General features: G+C 38.0%; 1 long non-coding RNA gene across 1 annotated transcript in view; it reads right to left on the bottom strand.

The window, feature by feature from the left end:
- LOC134808187 (uncharacterized) overlaps positions 1-15499 on the bottom strand; it is a 114451-nt gene that overhangs the window by 82454 nt on the left and 16498 nt on the right. Inside the window, exon 2 of the long non-coding RNA XR_010150624.1 lies at positions 10160-10227. This is a non-coding gene — a long non-coding RNA (uncharacterized LOC134808187). The remainder of the gene's footprint in view (positions 1-10159; positions 10228-15499) is intronic.

Genomic DNA, 15499 nt, shown 5'->3' with positions numbered 1-15499 from the left:
AGATTCTGTTATAGGAGCCAGCACATTTTCTGTTTTTGTTTAAGCCAGTATGGATTGGTTTTCTGTCACTTGCAACACAGAATCCTGGTTCAAGTCTATTGGGAAAATTACATAACATAAGCCTGGATAACACTTAGTATAGTACCTGTGCCTAAGCAAATTCACACTAAATGCTTGCCATCTTATCATCATTCCTAATGCTGATCAAAGCCTAGAGGAAACAAATCTTCTACCAATGCCCTGGTTTAGTAGTGACAATATTGGACTATCTCAAATCAAATATTCTGTCAGACTCAAAAGCATGGGAGTATCAAAGACAAAACTACTACCTATTACAAAGTTTGTAATCTTGGATAAATTTTGACTCACCTAACTTGGTTTATGGGACGCCTAAACTTTGGTAATGTTCTCACCTAAACTTGTTTGGGTTAGAAGCGAAACAAACACAGACAGATAAGTTTCTTATCTGTCTGAGGTGTTCTTGGGCAGTCATTATGTCTTTGGGTGGTGCGGCCTCGGTTCCTTTAAGCCTGGATACAGTTCCATGGGGCTTGGGTGGCCATTTCCTCCTCTGAACAACACACCATTAGAAAACATACACCTCCCTGGTCCTCTCTGTGTCCTTCCTGATGCCTGGGTGTCAGGATGATGATGCCATTCTAGAATCTTCTGTACCTCATGCCTTCAAGTGCTGAGCTTAGAGCCCCTTTCTTCACCTCCTCCTGAGGTCACACTAGTTAGGACCATTGAGAAAATTTCCTGTCCTCATATTTTGTTGAGTTAAGGCTGATTCTACTTGTCAGCAGCTCAGCTTAATTTCTGGACTGTCTTGTTAGAAGCGGTGTTGCTTAGAGGGCAGTGTAGTCATCTTAGAAGACAACACAGTAGCTCGTTTAGGCAACACTTCCTGAGGCTTGTGGTGGGCCACACTCTATACTAGGTACTGTCCCCAGTTGAGTGCTGAATTGCAGAAAAAAGCTTTGCTTTTTTTCTTGTTTTAATAAAAATGTAAAAAGCCAACAAATGCAGTAGAGTAGTGGTTTTCAACCCAAGGCTGTGTATTAGCCTCTCCTGGGGAGCTTTTTTTTTTTTTTTGAGGCAGAGTCTCACTCTGTTGCCCAGGCTGGAGTGCCGTGGCGCGATCTCGGCTCACTGCAAGCTCTGCCTCCCAGGTTCACACCATTCTCCTGCCTCAGCCTCCCGAGTAGCTGGGACTACAGGCGCCCATCAACCACACCCGGCTAACTTTCTGTATTTTTAGTAGAGACAGGGTTTCACCGTGTTAGCCAGGATGGTCTCGATCTCCTGACCTCGTGATCCGCCTGCCTTGGCCTCCCAAAGTGCTGGGATTACAGGCGTGAGCCACTGCGCCCGGCCTCTCCTGGGGAGCTTTAAGGAAAATCCACTGACCAAGTACTCCCTCGGAGCAGGGAAGTCAGGATCTCCAGTCATGCATACTCCCCCAGCCATTACAATGTGCAGCCGCATAAAGAAGCTGCAAAGGACCGTGATCAATGCAAGAGGTAGGCAATTAGATCAACAAAATACGATTCTGTACCTAATGAGCACCACTCAAAATATAGTTGCAAATCTGGGCACAATGTCTGAATTATTCACCATGAGCCCTATGTAAATTCCATTATTTAATGATTCAAACATTTTCTTTTGTTTGTATTTGCTTGAACAATCATCCAAGCGATCAATTTAATTCAATAGTTCAATTTACATAATTGATTTTGTATCTGTTTTTGAAAAACTTGCCCAGTAACACAGATTAGAAATCTCATTAATCTAGCATCCATTTAAAAACTCATTCATTAGGACTTCTGTATAGAACCATGATTTAATATCTGCAATGCGACCTTCCCATAATACTGCAGAAATCAGTAAATCTAACATAATTTATTGAAAATAAGCAAATGTTACACCATTACATTTACGCAGACTTCATAGACCCAGTATGTTGCAAGTCTAATTTTTTCCTCTATTTATATGTGTATATGGCATATTTTCCCCCAACAAGAACTCATTTTATGGCCAATTTTATAAAGCTATTTAAAATATTATTTTAGCACATTTAATGAAAACAATTAAATCTAACTGCACAGAAGGGATTTAAAAAAACCAACTGAGTGAAATATCATAGTAATAAAAAGCCTGAATTGATATATGAAATCAGCTTGAAATAAAAAAATGCTAGTGTCCTATATTTTAAAACCTGTTATAGTAGCAGAAAATTTTCAAATCTAATTTAACACAGATGCCTAACCATGTTATATGTACCCCCAGAGAAAGGTCAATGTGACTACATTCATGAATTTAAGAACTCTTGTAGAAAAATGAATTTTCATGGAAGGCAGTCCTTTTTCTCCTGCACATGGAAACCTGTCTATATACATTAAAGTGACTAAACAAAATCACGATCCACAAGATGATGCTTGTCTACTGGTTTGATTTAAAAATATATTTTCCTCACACCTTGGGTTAGAAGTCTGCATGAGCTGGGCCCCTTTTATATGATTCCTATCATTTAAAAAGCCGAAGTTATTAAAGGTTTGAAGATATAAAAAAAATTTACATCAGGACAATGGACAATGTAAACTACTCACATATTTGCATATTAGATCCATTATTCCTAGAAATGTGCTTACTTCTTCAAACTCTTGCTTCAGCTCTCTAGGAGGCTGCCACGTCCTCTCTCTGTCTTTGGGGACAGCCCTGGAGCCTGACTTGTCTCCCAAATGACCAATCAAGGCATTTGTCGTAACAAAAGACCATCTTTTTTGGATTCATACAGATATGAATATGAATATCTAAATGGTTTTAGCATTATACATATGACTTTAGCTTGGTATATGTAAAACTTTTAGGTTCATATAATTTTTAAATATGCTTGTAAATTCTGAATGCTGAATAAATAAAACACTATCAGCCTAATTCTCCCCACCAACTATGGGCAGAGAAATGTTTTTACTGTCAGGAATACATCCAGGACATTATGCAGATGTGCGGATTATTCTTTTTTCCATCTTCAAAGATATGGATTTTTATGTGTATTCTCAGCAAAGAAAAGTTTGAAATATAAAGTCAGGCAACCTTCTATATATCAGGCTCCTGTAACATGCAAAAGTAACTTAAACCAACAAAGATGTTATCCTCATAAGGAAAGTGCCCAGAGGACCTGAACGCATGGGCTTGTGAATGTTCTCCCATGGACGTCAGCTGCCATCAGGTCTTCAGCTGAAATAGGCTGGAGGGAAATTCTGCAGAAGTAGAAGATTCTGGCAAACCAAAAACAGCTTTTAAAAAAGAAAACCTGCACTGTAACACCTTTCTAGAACTTTCTCTCCATCTCAAGGGATGTGCAAAATATTTATCTTTTATAAAAATATGTAAAAAGCCAACCAGGTTGATGGAGAATACGTTAGTCCTCAGTAAAATCTATTCCTGTTTCATACCTCTTATAGATCAAAGGTGTTTCAAAAATGGGGTCTGTTTTATGTGTACTTTTATTTAAAGTAAGTGTTTAAACCATATCCATCAAACTAACAATCAGTAACTCAATATCTACTGCTCTTGGGAGAACAGAGATATTTTGATGCTTAGAGCAGCTTTTACCCGTATTTTAAGAGGCTACAGAGTCCAATAAGTGTGTGCTGTCTGTAATGCATTACTGACACACACTGCAAACGATAAGGGTTAACAATGCAGTCTGTCCAGCAATAAAAAATAATTTCACATGATTTTATCCAGAGAGAAATACAAAGGTACCACATTGCTTTTTAGAAACATTTTAAAAATAAAATAAAATAAACATTATGATATTTTCTCAATATTCCCAAATGCCTGAAAAAAAAAACTGTTGGAAAACAAATCTGAGACACACAGTATTAGGACTCAGGGGTTGCTGGTCCTCTCAACTTCATTCAGATAACCAGTTGGCTTGAAAACACAACCCTACAGAAAGAAGTATCTCCTCAGCTTGTTGCTTATGAGCTGCACTGCTGAAATGCACCATCTCAGGCTGATTTTTATAAAGGTCAGTAACAGGCTGCTGGCTGTGAATGCAGACCGAGGAGGTGTTGAGTACTGAGGAGCAAGGCCAGAAGCACAGATGCACACTCACACCCAATCTACTTACCAAATAGAGCTCACAAACATCAAAGTTCTGCCCCTACTTTTTCTATACCTTTAAATTTCTGTTGGACTTTTGAAAACAAGAAAAGGCAGACAGTGATGTTCTTGCGTTTTCTGAAACTCTTTGTGACTCCACACTTGTAAAGTAATGAGTAAGCATCTTCTTTTTCTCTGGTTTTCAGGCATCCCCAATTCCCCACCCCAAGCACACACATGGAGTCTGCTCTTCTCTGCTCCACCACAAGCAGCCACTCAGTCCGCAGAGCCTTGAGTCGCTCTGTTTCCCTGCTCAGGCTCAGTGCTCTCCTGCGCCACAACTCCTGGCTCCTTTGCTTAACTCTTCCATCCTCTGCAATATCTGGGCAGACGGCCAAGATCTTTGCCATTTTAGTGGCTCAAGGAGTCTACCAGATAGTGTTCAGACTGGAGGGATGACCTCACAAGGAATTTATTTTTCCTTCTGGGTCTAAATTTTGTGAGTTGGACCCAGACTGATATTTTCTAAGTCGGGCCAATGGAACTGGAGCTATTGAACCAGAGTTGAAGTCTGACAGTTTTCTGTAACTTTCTGTTAAGGGGGAAAGAATGTGTTAAGTTAGATTGACCTTCATCTGAAAGTGAGACATATATTCTACCCTGCACACCTTCCTCAAACATGCTGACACAACACTAAAACTTTAAACACAACGAAGTCAATAAATGCAAAGCTATGGTTTTCACAGCAATCGTAACTCATGTGTCCATAGCATTTTCCACTCCTGCAATAGGTGATATGTTCAGCAGTGTGATGCAGATACAGCATAGCCCAGTGAGCTGCCCAGTTCCCTGACTTTCCTTGACCTGCAAACCAGTTGGGCCCATCATTGTATTCACTGTGTAAATAACACTTGTTAAATCCCTTCCTATCCTAAGGAGCACTCTAGTTCCTATTACCTGGACCTGAACAAAGGACACTCTCACAAGGCTAACAACCTCTCCTATGTAATCCGGAACTCAATCACTCTACATCTCTTTTAGAAGCTCAGAATTCCCCAACTAATAGACCCACTTTGCTTCAAACCCCTGTGTGTGGTTTGAGTTTTCTTTCTCAGTAAACATGTGGGAAAGCTGAAGTACAAATGGCACACTGGGATATTTGGGGTAGTTAAGTTGACTCGTTTATAGATCTTTGAAGTTTTACAGACTTTCCAGGTATCATCTCAGGCACTGAATTGAGTTTCACCAGAAACATCAAATATCAGCAATAGGAAAGCTTACAGTTTGTAGCCTGATACTTTACCTGCTTAGTAAATATTATAGTCTTTTTTTTTATCAGTAGCAAGTAGGTAGCTGATAACATTTTCAATGAACTCTGAAGTTTCTTTATAAAAGTACATAATCTCAAGCCTAGATATTGAGTTCTACCTGAATGGGACAGAGGCAATTTCCAATGAAAATCGCATTTTTCCCTCATGACTTAGCTGAAAAGTTATAAACTAACTTTGGGATTTCTAAACTCCTCCCTCTTAAGCCCTGATCATACCCCAGGCTGATTTTATAGGAGAGCTGGATAAGACAGCAAGGACTATGATCCCAAGGTAGGAATACATGTGAAAAACCCAGCCAGGCTCACAGCCAGCACATATGGCATCTTTGCATGTGCTGAAAAGGCACCCCTCCAAAAAGCCTAGGACAGTGTCCCCACTGGACATTCCAGTTTAAGTTATTCCTCCCTGATGACTCTGACACGCCCAAGGCCTGATGAATCCAGCCAGTAAACCTTGGGCTGATTTCAGCCTTGCCAATATCCAAAGCTAGGCACCTTTATGTAGGGCATTTCCTAAGCAACCAAATGAAGTGACCTTGGTCTTGGAAAAATAGCTCTGGCCAAGCCACAGAGGTGTTAGAGCATGGCTCAAAGGTTGGACTCTATCACATCCAAATATTAACCAGCTTTGGGATTTATTACTGTATCATTTGGAGAGCATGGCTTTATCTCTCTAAGCCTCAGTCCCCTCATATGTAAAACTGGCATTAAATAACATTTCAAAATTATGAGTTAATATATGCAAAGTCCATAGCAAGTGCTCAATACCGTGTAGTCCAGTGGAGTGATCCTGGTTTAGGAGACAGAAGCCTAGATTCCACCTCTACAAATGTGTGACCTTAGCTATCATCTTGTGATGCTTAAATTTTTTGAGCTTTATCTCATGGGAATGTCGAAGTAATCAAAAGTAAAAGTACTTGCAAAAAAATTCGATACTATTGTCTTTGAAAGTAATTATGCACATCTGAAGTTTTAAAGAGAGAATACCAATAAATAAGGTTAGAATGTAGGTTTACCCAAAGAGGGCAGGAGAGAACCAGGGTAAGAAGACAGCAGTAAACTTTTCAGGAAGAAACAGCCTGGTTCATTCCAGCAAGGGTAGTGATTTCTTAAGAAAGAAATAGCCTGTTCAAGCAATTCAATGCAATTAGCAGACCAGGTTCTCAGGACTGTTCTACTACACTGGAGAGAAAGTTCCCACCAAAAAAGCTGATAAATGTTCATGATAGCCCAGGAGTGCTCAAGCTTGACTTCGAGAGGCTTTTTCCATGATTCATTCATGGCTGTAAAACATTCTCAATAACAAGATTTCAAAGGATCACAAAGACAATCAGGAATGCCCTAGAAACATGGTTGTGATCCTTGATTGGGTTAAGTGTTTTACAACAGGCGTCTTCATTTTTTAAGAGTAGGAACATTCGGAAGTCCTCCTAAATTTCTGACTCATAATATAAAGAAGACTGAAGGAGGCCTAAATGGTCACTTCTTTCTTGTTATGATTTCATTGAAACTTTGTTGAAAAGATTTTTTTGCTCATTATTCCTGCTCTGATTGATTTTACAGACTCAAGATGGTGCTACTCATTTTAGACCTCTTAAACCTCCAACAATTACACAAAACACATTTTCCTGTTTTACTCCTCCTCCCTGAGATAGGAAAGGACAGGCTGGAAATGGGATAGGAGAATCTGAGCTCAGAGCCAAGACAGGGTTGTTGAAGCAACCCAAAAGTCTTGCACTATGTCAGCATGTTTATGGAGCAATACACACATCTAATCCATATTTCTGGTGGCCCAGACAAGTGATAAAGTTCCAAATCTACCTTCTCTGCCCTTCCTCATCCTGAGGGGTCCAGAGGTCAGAAATCTGTAGCTGCATTACTAATAAAGCCTACCAGCTTATTAATTTAAAATAACACCACAAATAAATGGGGATTCCTTTCTATGTGTCACCATCAGCACTAGCTTTATATCACAAAATATTTCAGCATTCTGCTGGTTGGCTTCAAAACATGCTGTGCCTGGAATTAATTTTTGTTGCTTTCATCAAACAATTATGAATACATACATGTGTCAAGCAGAGAACTAAGCATTAGCTATGGAAAGAATAATGAGAATAACTAACTATCATTAAATAGCAACACCTTGGGGACTACAATTATAAAGAGAGAGAAATAATTCAAAAAAACAAATGATTCTGCTCTCGAATGCTTACAGTGGTGAAACTTAAAATACATCAAAACAATGTATCATAATAAGTACCATAATAACAGACAAACAGAAAGCCAAATCATGAGTGAACTCCCATTCATAATTGCTTCAAAGAGAACAAAATACCTAGGAATCCAACTTACAAGGGATGTGAAGGACCTCTTCAAGGAGAACTACAAACCACTGCTCAATTAAATAAAAGAGGATACAAACAAATGGAAGAACATTCCATGCTCATGGGTAGGAAGAATCAATATCATGAAAATGGCCATACTGCCCAAGGTAATTTATAGATTCAATGCCATCCCCATCAAGCTACCAATGACTTTCTTCACATAATTGGAAAAAACTACTTTAAAGTTCATATGGAACCAAAAAAGAGCCCGCATTGCCAAGTCAATCCTAAGCCAAAAGAACAAAGCTGGAGGCATCACACTACCTGACTTCAAACTATACTACAAGGCTACAGTAACCAAAACAGCAATGGTACTCGTACCAAAACAGAGATACAGATCAATGGAACAGAACAGAGCCCTCAGAAATAACGCCGCATATCTGCAACTATCTGATCTTTGACAAACCTGACAAAAACAAGCAATGGAGAAAGGATTCCCTATTTAATAAATGGTGCTGGGAAAACTGGCTAGCCATATGTAGAAAGCTGAAACTGGATCCCTTCCTTACACCTTATACAAAATTTAATTCAAGATGGATTAAGGACTTAAACGTTAGACGTAAAACCATAAAAACCCTAGAAGAAAACCTAGGACATAGGCATGGGCAAGGACTTCATGTCTAAAACACCAAAAGCAATGGCAACAAAAGACAAAATTGACAAATGGGATCTAATTAAACTAAAGAGCTTCTGCACAGCAAAAGAAACTACCATCAGAGTGATCAGGCAACCTACAAAATGGGAGAAAATTTTCACAACCTACTCATCTGACAAAGGGTTAATATCCAGAATCTACAATGAACTCAAACAAATTTACAAGAAAAAAACAAACAACCCCATCAAAAAGTGGGCGAAGGACATGAACAGACGCTTCTCAAAAGAAGACATTTATGCAGCCAAAAAACACATGAAAAAATGCTCACCATCACTGGCCATCAGAGAAATGCAAATCAAAACCTCAATGAGATACCATCTCCCAACAGTTAGAATGGCAATCATTAAAAAGTCAGGAAACAACAGGTGCTGGAGAGGATGTGGAGAAATAGGAACACTTTTACACTGTTGGTGGGACTGCAAACTAGTTCAACCATTGTGGAAGTCAGTGTGGCGATTCCTCAGGGATCTAGAACTAGAAATACCATTTGACCCAGCCATCCCATTACTGGGTATATACCCAAAGGACTATAAATCATGCTGCTATAAAGACACATGCACAGGTATGTTCATTGCGGCACCATTCACAATAGCAAAGACTTGGAACCAACCCAAATGTCCAACAATGATAGACTGGATTAAGAAAATGTGGCACATATACACCATGGAATACTATGCAGCCATAAAAAATGATGAGTTCATGTCCTTTGTAGGGACATGGATGAAATTGGAAATCATCATTCTCAGTAAACTATTGCAAGAACAATAAACCAAACACCACATATTCTCACTCATAGGTGGGAATTGAACAATGAGAACACATGGACACAGGAAGGGGAACATCACACTCTGGGGACTGTTGTGGGGTGGGGGGAGGGGGCAGGGATAGCATTGGGAGATATACCTAATGCTAGATGACGAGTTAGTGGGTGCAGCGCAGCAGCATGTCACATGTATACATATGTAACTAACTGCACATTGTGCACATGTACCCTAAAACTTAAAGTATAATAATTTAAAAAAAAGAACAAAGGAAAAAACAAACAAACAAAAGAAACAGATAATATACCTGTATCCAAAATACACAGAGATCTCTTAAAACTGGACAATAAGAAAATAAACAATCCAGTTAAAAACGGGCAAAAGATTTAAACAATGACCTCACTAGAAAAGATACACAAATGTCAAATAAGCATATTAAAAGATGATCAACATCATTCGTCATTGTGAAATTGCAAATTAAATTATTAATAAGATATCACCACACACCTATTAGAATGGTTAAATCCAAAAAAAAAAAAAGGGAAAAAAATGATGATTCCAAATGCTGAAGAGGATGCAAGGCAATAGGAACTCTCATTCACGGCTGGTAGGAATGCAAAATAGTGCAGTTCGAATTTCTTACAATGCTAAAATAGTCTTACCACACAACAAAGCAATCATGTACTTAGGTATTTACCCAACTGAGTGGAAAACTTAGGTACTCCCCTCACACACAAATCCTATACAGAAATATTTATGGCAGGTTTATTCATAATTACCCAAAACTGGAAACAACCAAGATGTCCTTCAGTGAGTGAGTGGGTAAACAAACGAGTATATTTATACAATAGAATATTATTCAATGATAAGAAGAAATGAGCTGTGAAGCCATAAAAAGACACGGAAGAAACTTAACTGCATATTGGTAGGTGAAAGAAGCCACTCCAAAAAGGCTACATTCTGCATGATTCCAATTATCCAATTCTGGAAGACAAGACCGTAGAAAGAGTAAAACCATCAGTGGTCGTCAGGGAGCGTGGAGAGAAAGCATAGGTGAAATACAAGGTATTTTTAGGGCAGTGAAACTATTCTCTATGATACTACAGTTGTGTATATATGACATTAGGCATTTGTTAAAATCCATAGAACTTTACAACACAAGAGCCAACAATCCCACTACTAGATATCCACCCATAGGAAAAGAAGTCATTATTTGAAAAAGATGCTTGCACATGCATGTTTATAGCAGTACAATTCACAATTGCAAAATCGTGGTACCAACCCAATGCTCATCAATCAATGAGCGGATAAAGAAACTGTGATATATACATGATATACTCAGCCATAAAAAGGAATGAGTTAACAATATTTGCAGTGTTGGATGAGATTGGAGACTATTATTCTAAGTGAAGTAACTCAGGAATGGAAAACCAAACATCATATGTTCTCATTGATATGACGATGCAAAGGCCTAAGAATGATACAATGAACTTTGGAGACTTGCGGGGAAGAGTTGGAACGGGGCAAGGGATAAAAGACTACAAATATGGTGCAGTGTGTACCGCTTGGGTGATGGGTACATCAAAATCTCACAAATCACAACTAAAGAACTTACTCATGTAACCAAATACCACCTGTACCCCAATAACTTATGGAAAAATAAAATAAAATAATAAAAGTTTTAAAAGAGTGCACCTTAATGTAAGCGAATTAAAAAAATAATTTAGGGAGTTAGGGCATCCAAGGAAAGAACGCAGACTGACTAGAGAGTCTAACTGTATTACAAATGTGTGAGACAATCTAAATGAAGGGAGTGGGGGCAAGGGGCTGAACCAATACCTCTGGAAATGAATGGAATCTGTAGTACTAAAGGCAAAAGGTGCTGCATATAAGCAATTGTATTGTAGTTGACAGTTGCTCCCCATGGGGCGAGGGGTTAATGATTCTGATAATGCTACTCATGTATACTGTAATTGATAAATTAAGTAAATAGATGGTGGATAGTAGGAGTCAGGTATCTCTCTATTGTAGTGAGAATTTACAGATGAGCATGGGGAGAAGGGTGTGGTAATGGATTAGATTTGGGGATATCAGTATGAACTCATGTCTAGCTTGATGTTGATACAGTTATATGTAGGAATATTTGCAGACATGTCTATACATGGATTAGCATATATACACATATTTCTTTGCTCTGTCAGTTGAGATGGCCTAAAAGAAATGAAATCCAGTAGCAACAAATGTATCTTGTGCCAAAATCTTGGTTTCTAATTCCAAGGGACCAGGACCCCTTGGAGAAAATGGATGAATCTAGGACTGCAGCAGAAAATACACTGGGTGAGCCCGAGGCATCTTATAATATCAGAAAGTAAGAAAGTACTAAAAAAAAATGCACACACCACACGTTGATTGATAGGGGTATGTCAAAGGAGGCATAGAAGCCAACTTTGGGTCCATAACGGTTCCTGATGATGAAAGTTGGAATAATTTGACCAATGAAATAAATTAATTAGTATTGGATTGTAATCCAAAGACTAAAATTAATACCCTTGAGCCTTTACTGGTATAAATAAATAAATGAACACATCCATAAATGGAGAAGAGACAAATCTCCCCTGCAGAAGAATTTTAAATAAATCATATGTATTCTTCACCCTAAAAGAGAAGGAACATGTGATGGTTAATACTGAGGGTCAACGTGATTGGATTGAAGGATGCAAAGTATTGTTCCTGGGTGTGTCTGTGAGGGTGTTGCCAAAAGATATTTCATATTTGAATCAGTGGACTGGGAAAGGCAGACCCACCCTCAATCTGGGTGGGCACAACCTAATTAGCTGCCAACATAGCCAGAATAAAAGCAGGCAGAAGAACGTGGAGAGACTAGACTGGCCTAGCCTCCCAGTCTACATCTTTCTCCTGAGCTGGATGCTTCCTGCCCTCGAACATCAGACTCCAAGTTCTTTAGCTTTGGGACTCGGACTGGCTTCCTTGTTCCTCAGCCTGCAGACAGCCTATTGTGGGACCTTGTGATCGTGTAAAGCTCCTTAATAAACTCCCATTTACATACATACATACATATATATGATGTATATATGAGATGTATATATAGGGTGTATATATAGGGTGTATGTGTGTGTGTGTCTATATACAGGGTGTATATGCATGTACACACACACACACACACACACACACACACACACATATCCTATTAGTTCTGTCCCTCTAACACGGAACATAACTTTCCCACTCTGTAATGGTATGCTGTGCATAGTGACTTTTTACCAAAGAGTACAATATGAAAAGGGGGAATAAAACACTAACTTTACAGTGGAGAAACCTGACAAACACTACTTCAACCAGGTATCAAGATCAACATCATCATTCATAAATCATGTTGATAGCATGTACTCTTAATACAATGAAAATGGCTCTTTGTTCCTGTGACCTTCTTCCTCAAACACATAGCCCTAGTCTAAACATGAGAAAAACATAATGCAAATTCCAATAGAGGGCATCCCACAATATACCTGATCATTACGACTCAAAACCATCAAGATCCTCAAAGTAAGAAAAGTCTGAGCAATGTTATAGCCAAGCAGAGTTTAAGGAAACATGATAACTAAATGTATTGTGGTATTCTGGAAGGGACCTAAAACAGAAAAAAGGACATCAGGAAAAACCTGAAGAACTCTAAATAAACTGTAGACTTCAGTTAATAATTACGGAGCAATACTGGTTCTTCAATGCACCACATTAATGTAAGATGTTAGTAACAGGATAAAGTGTGTATGAAAGGTGATTATTTGATATCTGAACTATCTGCTCAAACTTCTGCAAAACTAAAAGTGTTCTAAAATAAAATGTTTTTAAAAATAATTGATTATAGGGCCAAAAATACAGTGTTCAGTAATAAATTTGACAAAAGATGTGCAAGATATGCTCATTAAAAACTGCAAAACATTGATGAGAGAAATTCAAGACCTAAATAAATAGAGAAATACACATTTCAAGGTTAAGACCCAATTCTTAAGACCCAATCACCCCCAAATGGAGCCATAAATTCAAGGCTTTTCCAATTGTAATTCCAGCAGGATTTTACAGAAATTGGTAAGCTGATTCTAAAATTTATATAAAAATGTGAGTGACCTAGAATAGTCAAAACTACTTTGAAAAAGAACAAAGTTACAGCACTTACGTGGTTTGAAGGCTTATTATAAAACTACAATAATCATGACAATGTGGTTCTGGCATAAAGGTGGACAAATACATCAATGGCAATGTATAGAGGGTCCAGAAATAGACTCCTACACATATGATCAACTAACTTACAACAAAGGCCTTAAAGCATTTCAATGAGGGAAGGATAATCTTTTCAACAAAATTGTGCTGTAAGGTGAATAGCCATATGCAAAGAAAAAAATGTAACCTTACAAAATATACAAATGAATCTTAAGAGAAAAATGTTAATGTCCTTGGGATTGGCAAATATGTTCTAAATAGGACCAAAAATCACAAGGTATAAAATAAAAATCCATAAATTGAACTTCATCCAAATTAAATACTTTTATTCTTCCAAAAACATTAACTGCATAAGAATATGAAAAAAAATGCCACAGAATGAGTGAAAATATTTGCAAATCATATATCTGGCAAAGGACTTTGTACAAAAGATTTATGAAGAACTGATACTTAATAAAAAAGGAGATAAGTCAACAATAACAAAAAAATGTTTAGATACTTTACCAAAAAAATACAGATATCAAAAACCATATTAAAGCATGCTGCTGAACAGCACTAGTCACTAGGGAAATGCTAACTAAATTACAATGAGATGTTATTACACACTAACTATAATTAATAAAATTAAAAAGATTGGCTGTATCATGTTTCAGAGAGGATATAGAGCAACTAGAACTCTTATACAATTCTGTTGGGAAGGTAAAATGATACAATACACTTTGACCTTGGAAGTCAATCTGGTCATTTCTTACTAAGTGAAGTGTATAGCTACCATGTGACTTAGCCAATCAACTCCTAGGTATTTATCCAAGAGAAATGAAGGCATTTGTTTACACAAGGACTCATATGTAGATATTCATAGAAGCTCTATTCGTAAAAACCCAAAACTGGAAACAACTCTCAGGTTTATTAACAGATGAATAGATTACAAAATTGTGGCATAACCAAACAATGGATATTACTCAGTAGTAAAAATGAATTAACTATTGATACTTGCAACAATGTGAATAACTCAAAATAATTATGGCAAGTGAAAAAAATCAATGACAACCAAAAAAAAAAAAATGTGGTATGATTTAACTTTTGTAAAATTCTAGAAAATGCAAATTAACCTATAGTGACAGAAAGCAGATCAGTGCTATGGTCTGAAAGTGTGTTTCCCTTCAAAAAGCTCATGTGTTGAAATCTGTACTCCCAAGATGACGGTGTGGGGAGGTAAAGTCTTTAAGAAGTAATTAGAGTTAGCAAAGGTCATGAGGATTGAGCCCTCAGGAATGGGATTAGTGTCCTTAATAAGATTCCTGAGAGAGCTTGCCTCCTCTCTCCACCCTGTGAGGCTACAAAGAGAAGACTGCCATCTATGAGCCAAGAAGCAGATCCTCACCAAACACTTAATCTGCCTGCCCCTTGGTCTTGGACTTCCCAGCCCCCAGAACTGTGAGAAATAAATTTCTGTTGTTTATAAACAAACTTCTTTATGGTAGTTTGTTACAGCAACCAGAATGAACTAAAACAGTGTTTCCTTGGGCATGGGGTGGGCAGAGTGAAATGGGAAAGAGTGAGGGGGGATTGCAAAGAGGTGTGAGGAAACTTTCGAGGGTGATGGTTAGGTTCATTATCCTGATTGTAGTGATTGTGTCATGAAATATACTATGTTGAAAGCTATCACATTTTACACTTTAATACATGCTGTTTATTGTACACCAATTATATCTCAGTAAAGCTAAAATATAAGTGGTCAATCCAGCCAACACCTTAACCTTAGAGTAGTTTCACTTGTCTGACTCCACTTCCCTTCAGCAACCCCTCCAGGGTTTGTTTGTTTCTGATCTGGTTCATTACTCTTAAGTCTTGCCACAGCCATATTCCAGGTCACAGATACTCTCTGAAGATGCCCATCCCAGACTCCTTCACATCGTGCAGGAATATCTGAAGCCACTGTTACCTTTTTGAGTTTTAATTTTCTTTCCTTTAAAGATTGGACTTCATGGTCTATTATTTCAATCAGTTGTAGTAC

This window comes from Pan troglodytes, chromosome 14 (genome assembly GCF_028858775.2).
Source record: "Pan troglodytes isolate AG18354 chromosome 14, NHGRI_mPanTro3-v2.0_pri, whole genome shotgun sequence".
Lineage (NCBI taxonomy): Eukaryota > Metazoa > Chordata > Mammalia > Primates > Hominidae > Pan > Pan troglodytes.
This window is presented reverse-complemented; position numbering and strand designations above follow the sequence as displayed.